The 14,761-nt window shown below is 47.9% G+C and overlaps 1 long non-coding RNA gene across 1 annotated transcript; it reads right to left on the bottom strand.

The window, feature by feature from the left end:
• Window positions 1-936: 936 nt before the first annotated feature.
• On the bottom strand, window positions 937-14,498 carry LOC107184829. The gene is made up of 3 exons (XR_001515737.1): window positions 13,227-14,498; window positions 3,941-4,022; window positions 937-1,133 (listed from the first exon to the last, which is right to left on the bottom strand). It is a non-coding gene; the product is annotated as an uncharacterized LOC107184829 (long non-coding RNA).
• Between the last annotated feature and the right edge of the window lie 263 nt (window positions 14,499-14,761).

Genomic DNA, 14,761 nt, shown 5'->3' with positions numbered 1-14,761 from the left:
GAAAAGAAAAATCAGAACATGTGGCTATTTTATTTATTTATATATATATTTTTGGTGGTGGAGTTTTCAATTTCTTAGCTGCCTAACTTTAACACAAAGCCTTTTTAAATTTCTCATTTGTTTTTCTATGTGCAAAGTTCTTGCCTTCCCAAACACACGCAAAGAATCAGGTCTGAATTCTAAAACAGAGCGCATCTCAAATTCTTTGTCAAGTGCTGGGCCCAAGGTTCACTAGTTTCTACAAAGAGCCAAACCACCTGCTGAGCTAAGCAGGTGGGAATTCCAGCCCCAAATCGAAGCTTCCTGGAGGTGCCCCCAGAGCCTTGTAGCTGTTGGGATGCTCATTCGGTATTAGGAGGGCCCTCTCCCTGAATCCTTTGCAATCTATGTGCCACAGAAGGAGCATCCACGGAGCTCAGTGGGGGCTTCCTCCGCGTTTTAAAACCAGAGTGAACCCACTTGTTATTTTGCAAATATGAGGCCAGCCTTCAGGGAAAGAAGAGAATTACTTTCTTTTCCTTTCAGAGGGAAGAAGGGACAAAGAGAAAGAGAAGGTGATTTGGTGTGAATATGGCTCTGTTGTTGCTGAGAAAAGATGTGGGACTCAGTGGTCCATTGTGGTCCTCTCCACCTTAGACACAGGACTGGAAGGACCCTTGAGAGTTTCTTTAGGACCCCAAGGTAGTAAGTATGGAGGTTTGATGTCCTTCCCTTGAACCCAGGACCTGAGGACGGGATGTCTTCAGCTTTGGTGCTGCCTGGCCCAGACCATTCTGTGCTTCTCAGCCACTCCTCTGCCCTTCTCTAGCCTGCGCTCATGACCGCTGCAACCTTGGCATTGATTCCAAAAGACCCGCTTCTATAGGCCAGCCATAGGCACACTGCTTCCGGCAGGGGTGTTTGTCAAACTCAGCCCCTTCCGCCTTTTCACTTGCCTGGATGCCACTGTTGCTGCATGCTTCCGCCAACACATCATCAGCTCCCAGAAGCTGTCACTCCACACGCCTCTGAGCAGTGGCCTCAGTCTCTCCACCGGTCCAGCCGCCCAGTGTCAAGGACAGGTGCCCTGCCCTCTCTTCCTTTAGTAAATGCATATGCCTTTACAAGGTGTGGCCCTGGCTCCTGAGGGAGACCTATGGGGATGGGGGGCAGGAGAGAGGGGCAGATCTGTTAACTTCAGCAGTTGGGGACACTCACTGATAACTTATGAGGCCAACATGGGCCTCCAAGTGAAAATACCAAGTTTTCACAGACCCTGGGCGATCAGGGCATTATGTTACCAACACACAGAAAGCCCCTGTGTGGTGTAATATCCCACAGCACCGGGGCGCCCCTGCAGCCCTGCCCTGGAGGCTAACCTACTGCACCTCCTCATTATGAGGACTTCATTTGTATTCATTTGAAATTATAATGATTATGAATGGGATAGAGAGGGAGGGGAGAGAGAGAGAGAGAGAACAGTGAAAACCACATAAGCTATGCGGTGATCTGACATTTTGAGATTATCAGGAATTGTGTAGAACTGGGGCGGCCAATAACAGTACATGACCATATAACTGCATTTTAAGCTTATCCATCACATCTGGATACATAAATGTGCCAATCTTGGGCATTTATATGTATATATACAGTGTGTTTAAATTTGTATATATATACACACACTTATATGTGTATATATACTATATACACACACACACACACGTATATATATGTATGTATCTTTTTCTTAAAGGGCTTAAAAAATTGATGGAACAGAGAATTATGATGTTTAGGGCTCTTGCTGGACTTGAAATAGCCCTAGCCTAGCTGGTCATGTCTTTCTCCCAGGCCTGGCCATGAAGACTCCCTGGAGCTGGCATATGTCTTCACCCCTTCATCCCATGTGGGACGGGAAGCCAGTGGAGGGTTGTGCTGGGATTGTGTGAGTCTCCAGTTTCCTCAGCAGGCTCGCAGAGCAGCCCGGAGTCTCTGGGCAGCGGCTCTCCACTTTCTGGAATTCTAATCACACGTTGTCACTGGAGCAGGGAGCAGAGGATGCGTACAAAGGGAAGGTGGGAAGCTACCGCGAGGTCAGCTCTGTGGCAGATGTCCAGGATCTGTGGCCGGTGAAACCCTAGCCTGAGGGGTCCTGCCCTGCGTTATCATAGCTGCAGGTGCTGGGACTCTGGCCCTGGGAAAGGGAGTGTGACCCCCTTCTGGGGACTCTAACAGATGGGAGACACTTCAGAGCAATCGCTTTGTGGGACAGACCAATTTTCATGCCGTGCCACGTACCTCCCTGTGGCAGTGACGGCCATGACAAGTCCGACAGACAGACTGGGAAGAAACAGGTGTCCACTCGGGTTCCCTCCCGCCTGGTGACAGCAGTCAGGTGGCCCAAAGAGCCAGGGAATTGGGTTAGGGGTTACCTGGAGGGACAAGGTACTAATGGAACTCAGTGCTTTGAGCCACAAGCCTTTCCTGACCTGCATCCCATTGTGAGGCTCCTCCTTTGACTGGGAGGGCAAGGGGAGCCACCTGCGACAATGGGAGCCATGTCCTAAAATGTTTGGGATCTAGATGTGGGCTGGTAAGACAGTCACTGTGTTAGGTGGGAGAAAACAGAGCCCCTAGAAACCTTTCCAAGCCCCTCTCCACAGGAGCAGCCTTTGGGGTCCCCTTCCCTAACCTGTCCCACGTGCATGTCTGTGTCTGCAGCCCCTGGTGGTGCGGCACATGGCCAGCTGCTGCAGAGGGTCATGCCAGGAGCATGTGGGACACCTACCTTCTCCCCTCTGTTGATGTCCCTTATCCCCAGTGCCAATCCCCAGTGTCTACTAGTTCCATTGTCTGTTTCCTGGCAGGGACTCTTTTGTGACAAGACATGTTTATAAGAAACCCATTTTTCTATGAGTATTACAGAAAACATCTCCTTGGGCTACAAGGAGAGGAACTTGGGGATAGGACATGGGAAAATGAGAGTACAACCTGGAAGGGCCATGGTGCACCCCTGCCTTCCTATGTGGCTTTTTTTTTTCACTTGAAAAAAATCACAGATTTGTTACAGAAGAAAATATACAGGTAGGAAAAGAAGGAAAGAAAGGAGGAACGGAGGGAGGGAGGAAGGGAGAGCGAGAGGAGAGGACAAAGAGAGGAGGGAAGAAAGGAATGAGGAGGAGAACCCTCTGGTGCCTCACTGACACCTCTTGGCGTCTGTGGGTTGTTAACCTGTGGTTTCCTGTTCAAAGCAGCAGGTTGTACTCCTGCAGCTGGGCAGAGCTTCTCAGCATTTCCTCACATGTGTGCCCGAGGACGGGCCACAGAATCCCGCTCTGACCTCACTGACATCCCCTGGAGAGATGTTTGGGGCCTTCCCGTGTGCTCACTGTCACTGGCTCTCCCAATCTGTCTGCCTTGTGAGGGGAGCAGCCTGCAGGGTCGGAAGGCTGGAATCCAAGCTCTTTACTCAACATGATGGTTATTTTTTAAGATATTTTCTTACCTTTGTTTATTTTTTCTGGGATACGTTCCCTACCAGTCATTCTTCCCATTTTAACCCAATAAAACTGATGACACTGCTAAGTGACTCTTTATAGAGCAAAACTATTTGAAACTCTCAGGTAATTCAGTCTTGAGTGCATAAAATTTGTAATTTCCCCTAAAGGGCTAATAAAATATTCTCGTTGCTTCTATCTACTCTGAGCATTAGCTGTGTCTGAGAAACTGGCTTCTTGTATGTGAATGCGAAGGTTTAAAAGAAGCACTCCTAAACGCCACTAGTTTTGAGATTCCAGCTATCCCCACCCCCACCCCCTGAACAAATGACCAGGCATGCATCCATCAAAGGAAAGTTCTAGAACTTGGCAGTTCTGAGCTAAAGGTGTGTGCCCTTGTCCCTCGCTGTCCATTCAATGAGGTGAGAGTTTGCTGTAGGGGCTCCAGTCACCCACAGGAGACTCACCCTGGTGTCTAGCTGGGAATCTTTCCTTCCCTTTTCCCTTGTATCTGATCTTCGTCAGCAGCCCTTCTGTTCTGAGCAGCAGCTGTGTGAGTAGAACATAGTTTCCAAAGTTTGATGATGTAAAAGATAATTCGCAGTGGACTATAGGCTGAGCCCTCCTGAACATGTAGGCTTATGGCCACCTGTTATCGACCAAATTCTCAACCTAAGGGAATGTCAGTGAGCCTAGTTCTAACCCCATCTCTCAGGAGCAGCTCTATGGGCAATGACTTAGCCAAAGATGGTGGCAGGAAGGCCAGAAGGGACCCTTGTGCTTTCTCACAACTGACCTGCACAGGTACTGCTTATGTGAAACCTGTGCTACAGGCAAGGGGAGCCCTTATGCATTTGGCTGAGGACATAAACTACATAACTAAGAAACCCCCTTGAATGGAAAAAGAAGCTCTTATTTTTAAAATATAATTCCGCTTAACTGAACATTTATTATATGCAAAACATAGCCCCTGCCATGTGCGATGCAGTAAGGGAGGGAAAATGTTGAATGAAAATTTGAAAGGCTGAGAATGATGACCCCACTTGTCATAACAGGATAGTGTAAAGACTCCTGGTAGGAAATCAGTAATTCTGAGCTCTGGCCCAACACTATGTGACCTTGGACCAATTATTTAGCCTCTCTAGTCATCTTTGTTTCCAAAATGTCCCTTTTGATCTAACCTTCTCTGGCCACCATGGCTTGGCTAAAAACAAGAACTCCAGTGGAAGGCAGCATGTGATACAGGCGTCCAGCAGAGGGAGCTCTTGACTCTGAAAACAAGGGAAACCCTTTGGAGGACGGAGCCTGTGAGCAGAGCCCTGGCAGTATTTCCCTTCTCCAGTGCTAGGAACCAGTGCCACGGTTGCACCTTCCACTTGGTCTCATTGAGGGAGCAGTAATAATGACAGATGTGGATTTCTCCTCTCTCTGCCATCTCCCTTGGCCAGCAGCAGCCAGAGGAGCTGGGGAGGAAGGCGAGGGGAGCCAGCCCTCTCCGTCCAGCCGCTCAGAACTGCACTTGCCCATCTAGACTCCACCCACTCTGGTTGCTGGGACTGCGGTCAGGACACCGTGACCTTCGGTCAGCAGAGAGGCAGAGGCTTTGCGCCATCAATACATTTCCTGCCCAGAAGGAAGTTGTAGGAAGTCCTGGGAGGAACAAACGGGCAGAGGCCGGTCTCCTAAATCCGTGGGCAGACACAGACTCCCAAATGCCCAAGTCTGCCAGGACAGGAGGCATACGGGTGAAAAATAACGTAAGAGGAGACCAAGTGCAGGGACAGGGACAGATGGGGTATCCATAGGGCTTTGCTCTGTCCCCCTGAAGGTGCTAGAGAAGGCCTTGGCAAATGAGGACTCTTCCGACGGAAGTCTTCTGTTTGCCCCTGCTGTCCACGTCCCCAGAGTAGGTTTGGATACATAATTCGGGTTTTTGGAAAGAGGTAGGAACAATTCATTTTTCTTCACATTGAAATGGGAGTATCATTTTTGGTATTGATAAACGTCAGAAATTGAAAAACAATTTAAGCTAAAAAACCCACAAGCAAACAAACAAATACCAGTTTGAGGAACCGGACGGAAAAAAAAGAATTCCATTTAAATAGTACACACAGAGGCTGCTTGTTCAGACTACCCCTGTGACCAGGCCCTGTGCTTAGTCGGAGCATTGACCAAAGTCTGGGAAGAGGGTCCCTGCAGTGAGTTATTTTGATCCTGGCCTCAGGCCTCCCGATCCTGTCTCCATGGACAGTCAGTACCGGGAGCCTTCCAGATCACACCAGCAGGGCCAGTTGGCTTTTCTTTTTCTAACCAGGATGAGGGAAGGGAAATGGCTGGTGGGGAGAACTCCACACCCCTCACCCATACAGGCTCCCCATTCCCATGAGGAGTGTGGCTCCCTGCCAGGAACAAGAAACATAGGAAGGGCTATTTCAAGGCCAGCAAGCAACTAGTGAAAATTGGAATGCCATCTCGCATCTGCTGTGCGGTCCTGGCTGCCCCCATCCTCCCCTGGTTGTCAGTAGCACATGTCATTCTTGGTGCTCCGAACGGCCAAGGACTTCCAGTTTCCTTGGCCAGACTCTAAGGATGGTGTCATAGTGATTCCCAGCCAACTCTCATGGTTCTCAGCTATGTGGACAGATGTGGACATCTGTCTGTCCTCATTACTCTAGACCCGGTGCTATTTGTGGCTAATGGTGCCTACAGATGTCATTCCTGCATTTCCTCTTTCTTTTCCAACCGCAATGCCCCCACGGAATCACATGAGAAGGACAGACTTCCACGCAGAACTTGCCTTCGCACAGGATTTTTGTTCATCGTCTCCCTTTCTTAGGAGGGCTTGGTTCCCAAAGGCCGGGTCCCCCTTTTTCTTTTTTAAGAACGGAAATGTGTTCCCTTTCCAGTAGCCAAAAAGAAATTGCAGTAAGAAGAGCCACATCCACCTCTTCCTTCCCTCTCTCCCTGTGGATCAGAAATGGACAGGTGTACATGGGACAGGACCCTTTTTGAATCAGTGGCCCTGGCTAGAGATGGAAGGCTTTCAGTTCCCCCACCACGGTGAGGTCAGGGCGGCGACAGCAGGCAATTTAACTTCTCGAAACCTTGTGGTGCCTTTTCCTGTGGTGCTTCTCTCGTGTGACCCCCGTCGAGGCGGCCACTTGCAGCAAACAGCAAGGCCAGCACTTTCGCGTGGGGTCATGTGCCAGTGCAGTCAAGGACTTCCGTGTAAACGTGTATAAATAGGTACAGAGGTAGAGACCTCTCTAGCGCTGTATAATTATGGGATGGAGGTTCTGATGCAGATTTGGTGGGAATGGATCGGTCCTCTGCCAACACAGGCACTACTCGACGGGAACCAACCGCTCTGTGCAGTTTCAACTCCCGGGCAGGGCGCCGGCACCCAAGATGGTTACCCCTGTGACGCGTTGTCTCCTTTCTTGTGAAAGTTGCTGTCTCCATGGAATATTGGACAAGGGAGCATCGAGCAGCTTCTTTTGAACTTCCTTTGGTGCTGATATTTTTTTAAAAATTTGTTTGTTTTGCTTCCTCATCAGCGGCCAAATAAACTGCTTTTGCAAAATCTCAATTCACCGGTCCAAGGTGATGAGAGGGATAGTTTGGGGCTAAGAGGCTAGAGGTTGGGCATCCCTGCCTCTGTGTCTTAGCCCAGACTGTGTCCTCTGTGACCTGCTGACCTGCATCCGTCTCCTGACTCAGTCTCCCCATCTAAAATGGACATCCTGCTATTCCTTACCTCATGGGGGGAGGGTTAACTCAAAGGGACTCATTGGCAGCACGGAAACACTAAGTGATCATTAACTTGGGGACAGCAACTTGACCTGTGTTGATGGGTTTGTTTGTATGTTGCTGATTTTAACCCGGGGTGTGGCTGTGTGCCCCCCTGCTCCGCCATCTCCACCGCGCTGTGTGTCCTCCTTTGGCAATACCTTTGAAAAGTGTGGAACAGACTGAGATTGGCCTGAGGTGCTGGGTAGTGCTAACTTCTCCCAAGGGAACAACATCACTAATACTGTCTAAGGTGCTAGAATCAAACCTCATTTTATAAACTTTGGTTCTTAGAGAAAAACAAAAACATGCAGAATTCTTTCTGTGAAGCCTTACTGTAGATTGTTATAGCCAATTGTTTATCCAAAAAGAGAGAGAATAGAAAATAAAGATCAGATGCAGTGATTCTGTATAAATGTAACTAAAAGAGCTTTGCTATTTCCTATATTAATGTAAACTATCATATATATGTATGTGTATATACATATATACATATATATATGCTTGAGGCAGATGGGAAGAATGGAAAAAGTGAAGTATGTTAATCTTTCTTTTAATTTTCAGTTGGTTCACAACCTTGAGGATGTGAGCACAAGAGGTTTACAGTAGGATGGAATAAAGGATGCCCAGTGTAGGAAATGATAGGAAATTATTCGTATTTCTGTTCTGTTCTATGTTATTCAAAGGAGTTGGCTGAATGAGAGGAAAGGGAAATTAATTAAAATGTAGATGTGCTTTATAAATGTTCTGAGCGTTCATGTTACATTTGGCGTTGTTTCCCCCCTCAGTCTAAGGTTTCTCAACAGCACTGTCAGTGTGTCTGCTGCCTAAGGTGTTAACAAATATGTTTACCTCAAGAATGTTCAAAAAAAGAGGCAGTTGTTTTTCCCCCATCTCTTCAAAATTGTAAACCCCCTCTCTCCTACCAAAATGGGAGGCATTTCCACAGAAGTTTAATAAGAAAACAGAACCATTTCTGGTGCTTTCCTCGACGCCCCCATTCTCACCTGCCCCCTTTCATGGCTAAAGAAGGAAAAAATCATCCAAGACACAAGTTTTGACAAGAAATGGGGCGAGACTGTAGCAAAAGTGTATCAGTGAATGCAAACGTTGCCAGAACAAGTGGTGAGGGGTCATTGTAAAGTATGGCTATGCCATTCATGTGTAGCGCTAGCGTGTATGTGTGTGTGTGTGTGTGTGTGTGTGTGTGTGTGTGTGTGTACTGTATATATGCTTCCCTGTCTGAAATGCTCGGTGGACAGAGAAAAAGATGGTAAACAGAAATGAACAGAGAAAAATATATATCAAATGCTATTTTATCAGATGATGCACTTGTTCACCTTGATAGAAGCCACTGTTTCACAACTATGCAATCTTCCAGTCTCTCTTCCCTCCCTCCTTCACCTCAGATCTCCACCCCGCTCACAGATTTTCCTTTGTCCAAGAACCACCACACCCAGCCCCTGGTTCAAGGTGAGCATGCTACAGTGATTCTCTTCCTAAATCGAAGAGCTCCCGAGAAAAGCTTCTCCTTTTCTTTCGGTTTCCATGAATTTGATTCGATGTAACCCTGTTTGGTTCCCTAAGTGAACAGATGTGTATTTCTCCATTTCGGTTCCATGTTTACAACTTGTTTTCACCTTTTTTTGACTCAAAATATTTATTTTTCTTTATAAAGTGTACTTTTATACGATATGTTTTGGGGATGTGTTGACTTAAGGCAAGATCAAAAAAAAATTTGGCTTAAGTGGAACAATGAGCATGTGACCTCTGGGGTTGGGGGTTGGGCAAGAATATGGGCCCTGGTCCTGGGTAAAGACCCTGGCGGGGACCTCACGTACTCTGGGAAGGATCTGACCCAGGTGTTTATTTCCTTATTTGTAGTCATCTATATGGAGTAACCTATCCTCAGAGGGTGAACTAATATTTTCTACCTTAGCTTTATAGCTTTCTGCCAAGTGCATCCTTTCCACCTATTCTCCCTGCTCTGCCCAGGGCCAAATCCTTGTTCTTTACCTTTGCCCAGCTTCACGCTAATATGCCTCTTCCCCTGCCAGCCACCGATGGCAACTTGCCTGAGTGGGATTATTGCATCTGCTGCTTTTATTTTGAAAGTTCGATATAAAGAGAATCTTCAAGAGCCTGCATCAAAGTGCTCAGGAAGTCGGCCCTCAGGTTGCACCCCATTTGAAGAGTGTATCTGATATACACCCTTGGCTCGAAAGCAAAATGATGGATTCTAGGGCATTTATAAACAACCCCGGAGCCACTGTGGCCGAGCACACCTTCACAAGGTTTCAGAAAGTAGTTGCTGGAACAAAGAGAGATCGTGGGGTTAGACAAAGCACAAACTAGGCAGGGGGTGCCCTGCGCGCAGAAGGCAGCTTCTCAACTTCTCTGGTTGTCTGCACAAGGCTGAGTTTTGCACACGGCGTACAAATCTTGCACAAGGTCCCAAGCCCTTCGAGCCAGTTTTTAAAAAATAAATTCAGACACTGCCGAACTGCTCCAGCACAATACGTTTCCAGTCCATGGATGGTGGGAGCTTGGATGCAATTCCTTTGGGATGGAAAAGGAAGTAGCCCTTTGACAAGAATGCGTTTTCTCGTGGGCCTCATTCCTGCCTCCCCCATCCTGCACAGACTCTTAGCTACTCAGGGGCTCTTCATGAAGTGCTGTTCCTTTGCTTTTTGTCCTGTTCCATAGGTCATGCCTGCTCAGACCCATCCCAGGAATTTATCATTCATCCTTTCTTTCTCCTCCTGTAAGGGGGTCCTCTTACCCTTGGAGGTAGTGTTTTGGAGACGTTAGGCCTTCATGGGCTCTGGTCCTGCCTACACAAACCCAGGAGTCTTATCCTGAAGCCAACTTGTCTTTACGGCTCCGAAAACATCAAGGGAATCAGTTCCAAGACATCACAAGACTTTGCAACTCCTGGGCCTCCATAAAAAGTGGCTGGGGACTAGAGGTGTCCTCTCAGAGCTGCCAGGGTCTGGCCCATGACCCCACTCTTCTCTGGCCTGCCCATCAGGCTCAGGTCCTCAGACAGCTTTGGGGATCCAGGGACTTTGGGTATCTGTGAGGTTCAGAGTTTGGGGCAAAATGAAGAGGGGCCAAAGAGTGGAAGTGGTCTAGATCTTCGCTCTTCTCCCAGGGCTGAGTCAGGGCATCCTATACTAATTCTGGGGCTATGGCAACCTGCTCCCCTGCGGCTGTGGCATTATTGAGTCCCACCACAAATCTAGACCCAGGGAAGATGCCAGGCCTGAGACCTGACAGTTCATTGGCAGCACAAACAGAGCCTTTGCTGAGGAAAGTCTTCCGCATCAGAATGGATGGGTCCCGTTGTGGTAGCTTTGTTAGGTGACTTCTTGCCATCCATTGGCACCTGAGATCCCCTTAGGGCCCATAGGTGTATAGCTGTGAATAACTGGGCCAGATAAGTCAGGTGCAACCCAGAGCTCCCCCAGGCTGGCTGCTTCTAAAGGAGTCCCAGCAGAGCTGCTGTGTTTCCTCCTAAGGGTGGAAGAGTTCCTTTAGAGGAGAGAAGTATTTAGGATTACTGGAGTTTCAGGAATGTCGGATGTCAGAGTAAGTCCAGCGTGACCTGGGCAGGTGATACCAGCCACGATGAAGCAGATGCCCCTTTTGGGAGGGCAGGAGAACTCAGATTCAGCTGACATTAATTGAGTGCCAGTGATATGAAGCTCTGTCCCAGTTGCCTTCCTACAAATGGTCTCATCTAAATCCTTTCAGTAATCTTGCAACAAGAAATCTCACCCCATTTTACCAATGAGGAATCTGAGGCCCAGGAAACCTCTGTGATTGCACAGGGTCCTGTGGTTCGTCGGGTACACCTGGGGGGCCAGACCTGGATATTTGGCCCCACTCTCCAAGGTCAAGGCTCTCCCCATGCCTCCCCCAATGGCTCCCAATGACCAGGTGACTCAGGTAGCTCCGAGTGCCTGCCCGGCAGGGACTGCTTGGACTATGGAATCCCTGGCACACTTGTTTCCCTGCAGAAGGCCATGGAGGCTAAGACAAAAGTGGCAGGATGTAGGGGACTAAATGTTTATGAAATAAGGTGTCCCCAAGGAAGAGGACACCTGCTGCCCACAGGTCACCTGACCATGACCTGTTGGGTGTGAGTTCCTAAAGAGCTCCATGGAACCTTGCTCTGAGCATTTGAGGTGTCTGTTTGGCTGTCCTGAGAACTCTGTGTCTCCTTTCTGTGGGTTAGTTGTGTGTGATCTTGAAAGGTCAGGGGACTTTAGATAGGTGGGTTATTTCTCTAAGGATCCATTGAAAGAGTTGAAAGTTGGAGTTAGGACAAATTCAGAAATGGATGCTTCCCAGAAGATAATGGCTATGACATGGTAGAGAGGAGTAATTCTGGGCAAGGCAGGAAACCCCACATGCTGGACTAGAGGGAAGGCAGCCTGGGAACCCACACCCTGCTTCCGTCCCCACCTTTCCTGGGGCAGTCACTTGCCTTTGGTGAGCCTCAGTTTCCCCATCTGTAAAACAGAGGGATGAGCCTGGTGACCTCTGTGACTGACCCATACCGGAGAGATAATACCCAGATGCATTTGATGAAAAATGCATGTGATGAAAGTTTTGACAACCGAACTGATAAATTTGGATTTCGGATGATAAACTGTTGGGAGCCACTGAAAAATTCCTAAGCCAGGGAATGATATGACCACCATCAAACTATTATGCTTAAGAAAGTGATATTCACTGTTATGTGAACTGGTTAAAGGAAAATAAAAACAACACCCAACATAAATGAGAGAAGAGAACAGACCGTGAAAACGCAGGTTAAAGAGAGGTGGGGAAGGGGCACAGTGACCCCAATAGTTTCTCTACAGTCAGCCTCATGCTTTACACATTTGCAACAATTATATTAGCTTAATGCCTACTGGGCAGCCTCTGATTGAGCACGTGCACGTGCCCACACTCACGCTATCCTATGCCTGCCACAGTCACAGCAGTTATCCTTGGAGAAAACCCCCCAGTCCTTGAGCACAAGGAACAGTGGGATCTCAGGGTTTGAAGGGGACTCGGACATCACCTAAGTTCTGCTCATTCTCATAGTCACAGACAAAAAGAGAGCAAGCTTGTTCTCCAAGGCCACCCAGGGAAAAGCGCCTTGCCTGCACCCACTCTTCAACGGGCTGTGGTCAGAGTCCTCCCTCATGGTCCCTTCTCTTGTCATCCGCCTGCTGCAATCTAGACGGATTCCCTTTGCTCTGGGTCTCCCAGGGGACAGAGATCTAGTCTCTGCATGAGTGACCTTTGGGATACTCAGAAGTGCTCTCAGCCTTGCCTTGTGCGGGAACTCCTGTAGAGCTAGAGTGATGGTAGAAAGCTCCCCGTAGCTTTGCCTCCTGAACTGAAGTGCTCAAGACCCATCACAACCCTGACCCTGAACTTCTGGCCCAACCAGGCTGTGGGCAGCTGCCCAGCTTTGCTGAGATCTCAGTTTTTACACAGACTCAAATGAATTGGTTTTAGTTTCTTTCCCACTGGGCCCTGCTTCTGTGTATTTCCTCTTTAATGGTTTACGTTCAAAATTCAAATGGGAGTTTTCACTCACCATACATCTGGGAGGGCTGGAGGAGGCCTCTGAGGATTGCTTTGAGGTGGGGGTGGGGTGGGATATAGGGTCTTCAAAGCTCTTATTACACTGTAGACATCTTCCCCAAACCATGTTCTTGTTGCATTTTTCTATAAATGCAATTCACCCTGGATAGTGGCCTCCACGTGTCAGGTGTTCTGCTAGGCACTGGAAACACAAAGGGGAAAGGTGGCCTCTTGGGGCATTACAGTCTCTCGGGGAGACAGTCCACAGACAGGCCCGCTTCAAGCTTCCCCAACGTGCACTTTGCTCATGCACCAGTCTCCTCGCCCAGGCAGTGGCCTGTCCGTTCCCTCCCCATTCTGCCATCATCCCAGACTCACCATGCATTCCACCAGGACCCCTCTGTCTGCCCTCTTTCCTGAGGATGACCTGGCCTGCAGCTGATCCCAGCTCTTTCTCAGTGGAGCCAAGCCTACCAAACGCAGGATCATGTCCAGAGTTAAACAATCCAAGGAGTTTGGTTCAGGTCCACTTTTAGTTCCATCAGCATCTCTGAGTCTTGTTTCCTCCATGTTTTTCTCTAGGGTCTCCTCTTCGAGTCACTGGTGACAAACCCAAGTTACTCCTTCGCTTTCTAGTTGGAGCCCCTTCGGTGTCCATGGTCCATCTGCACCGGCCAGGGCTGAGCCTTCCTTGGTTGGTCATTTCATGGCTCTGTTCTCCCAGCTGCTGCCTCCACCAGCCAAGTTGCTCTCCTGGTCCCTTCTCTTGTCATTCTCCTTTCATCCTAGACATCAGACTAGGGGGACATTGGTCTCTGTGGCAGATACCACTGCCTGACACTGCATTTTACAGTGAAAATGCATTTACAGTTAAAATTGAGGCTGAACATGGCCTTCTCGGTGATCTTTTCAGCTCTCCATTGGAAGGCTGACAGTGGAAATGACACAGGGAAAGGGATGATCCCAATGTTCCAAACCAGTTGGTGCTCACCCACTGGGAGAGCAGATGGTCCTAGAAAGGTAAAGTCGTGCCAGGGACTTCACAGCTCAGCTGATTTCCAGCCATTTCCAGGCATGTTTCAAGGGCCCTCCAAGGCTAGTGGTCCCTGGTATAGTGGCTGCAGAGGTGGAGGTTACTTTAGGGAAAAGGAAGAAACCCTGCTCCTTTATTAACATCTGGCCACGGAGCTCCTAAGGTTGCCCCAACCCCTCCAGCAGGAAAACAAAGAAGTACCCTATGGGACAGGTTACTCCTAATTACATAGGTGAAGATTACATTCCCCCCCGCTGGGTACAAAAACAAAAACAAAAACTTTATTTCACCAGAGTTTGCAATTGAACACATCTGAATCCCTGATTTTTCAAAGAAAAAAAAATTTCTTTCCATTTGGAAGCAGGTATTTTTTTTTTAAAGGGGCTTATTTTTGGATTTGAGATCATTGGGCTTCTTGCCCCATGAATCAATGCTTGCTGCTGTGTTGAAAATGCATACATTGGTGACCACAGTATTAAGCCAAATTTAAACTCTTTAGTCTCCTCCATCTGTAAGTGTTATGTATCTACCTCATTATGATTTTTTTGGTTTCCTGTGCTTTCGTGTTGTGTACAATGTCAGAGGTGAAATGTAGATAAAAAAATATATATATAAAAATATATATTTTTGCTTTGCAATAAAGTTCAAAGCTATAACACAGAATATTCATGAAATGTCATAGCCTTTTATTGTGCTCTATCTTCTTGGTTGTGAATTGCCCTGGGAGCCCTTTTGCCTATTCACTGGAGTCAATATGGTTGTGTTTGTCATTTGAGGAATTATCCTAATTATGTTAACTGTACTTTTTTCAACACATTGAGTAAGACACTAGGATTCTTGAACATCTCTTGGTTCCAAAGGTGCTTTATTTCTGTGGACT

This window comes from Myotis davidii, unplaced genomic scaffold, assembly GCF_000327345.1.
Source record: "Myotis davidii unplaced genomic scaffold, ASM32734v1 scaffold524, whole genome shotgun sequence".
NCBI lineage: Eukaryota > Metazoa > Chordata > Mammalia > Chiroptera > Vespertilionidae > Myotis > Myotis davidii.
The sequence above is the reverse complement of the archived record's forward strand: the minus strand, read 5'-3'. Positions and strand labels throughout refer to the sequence as shown.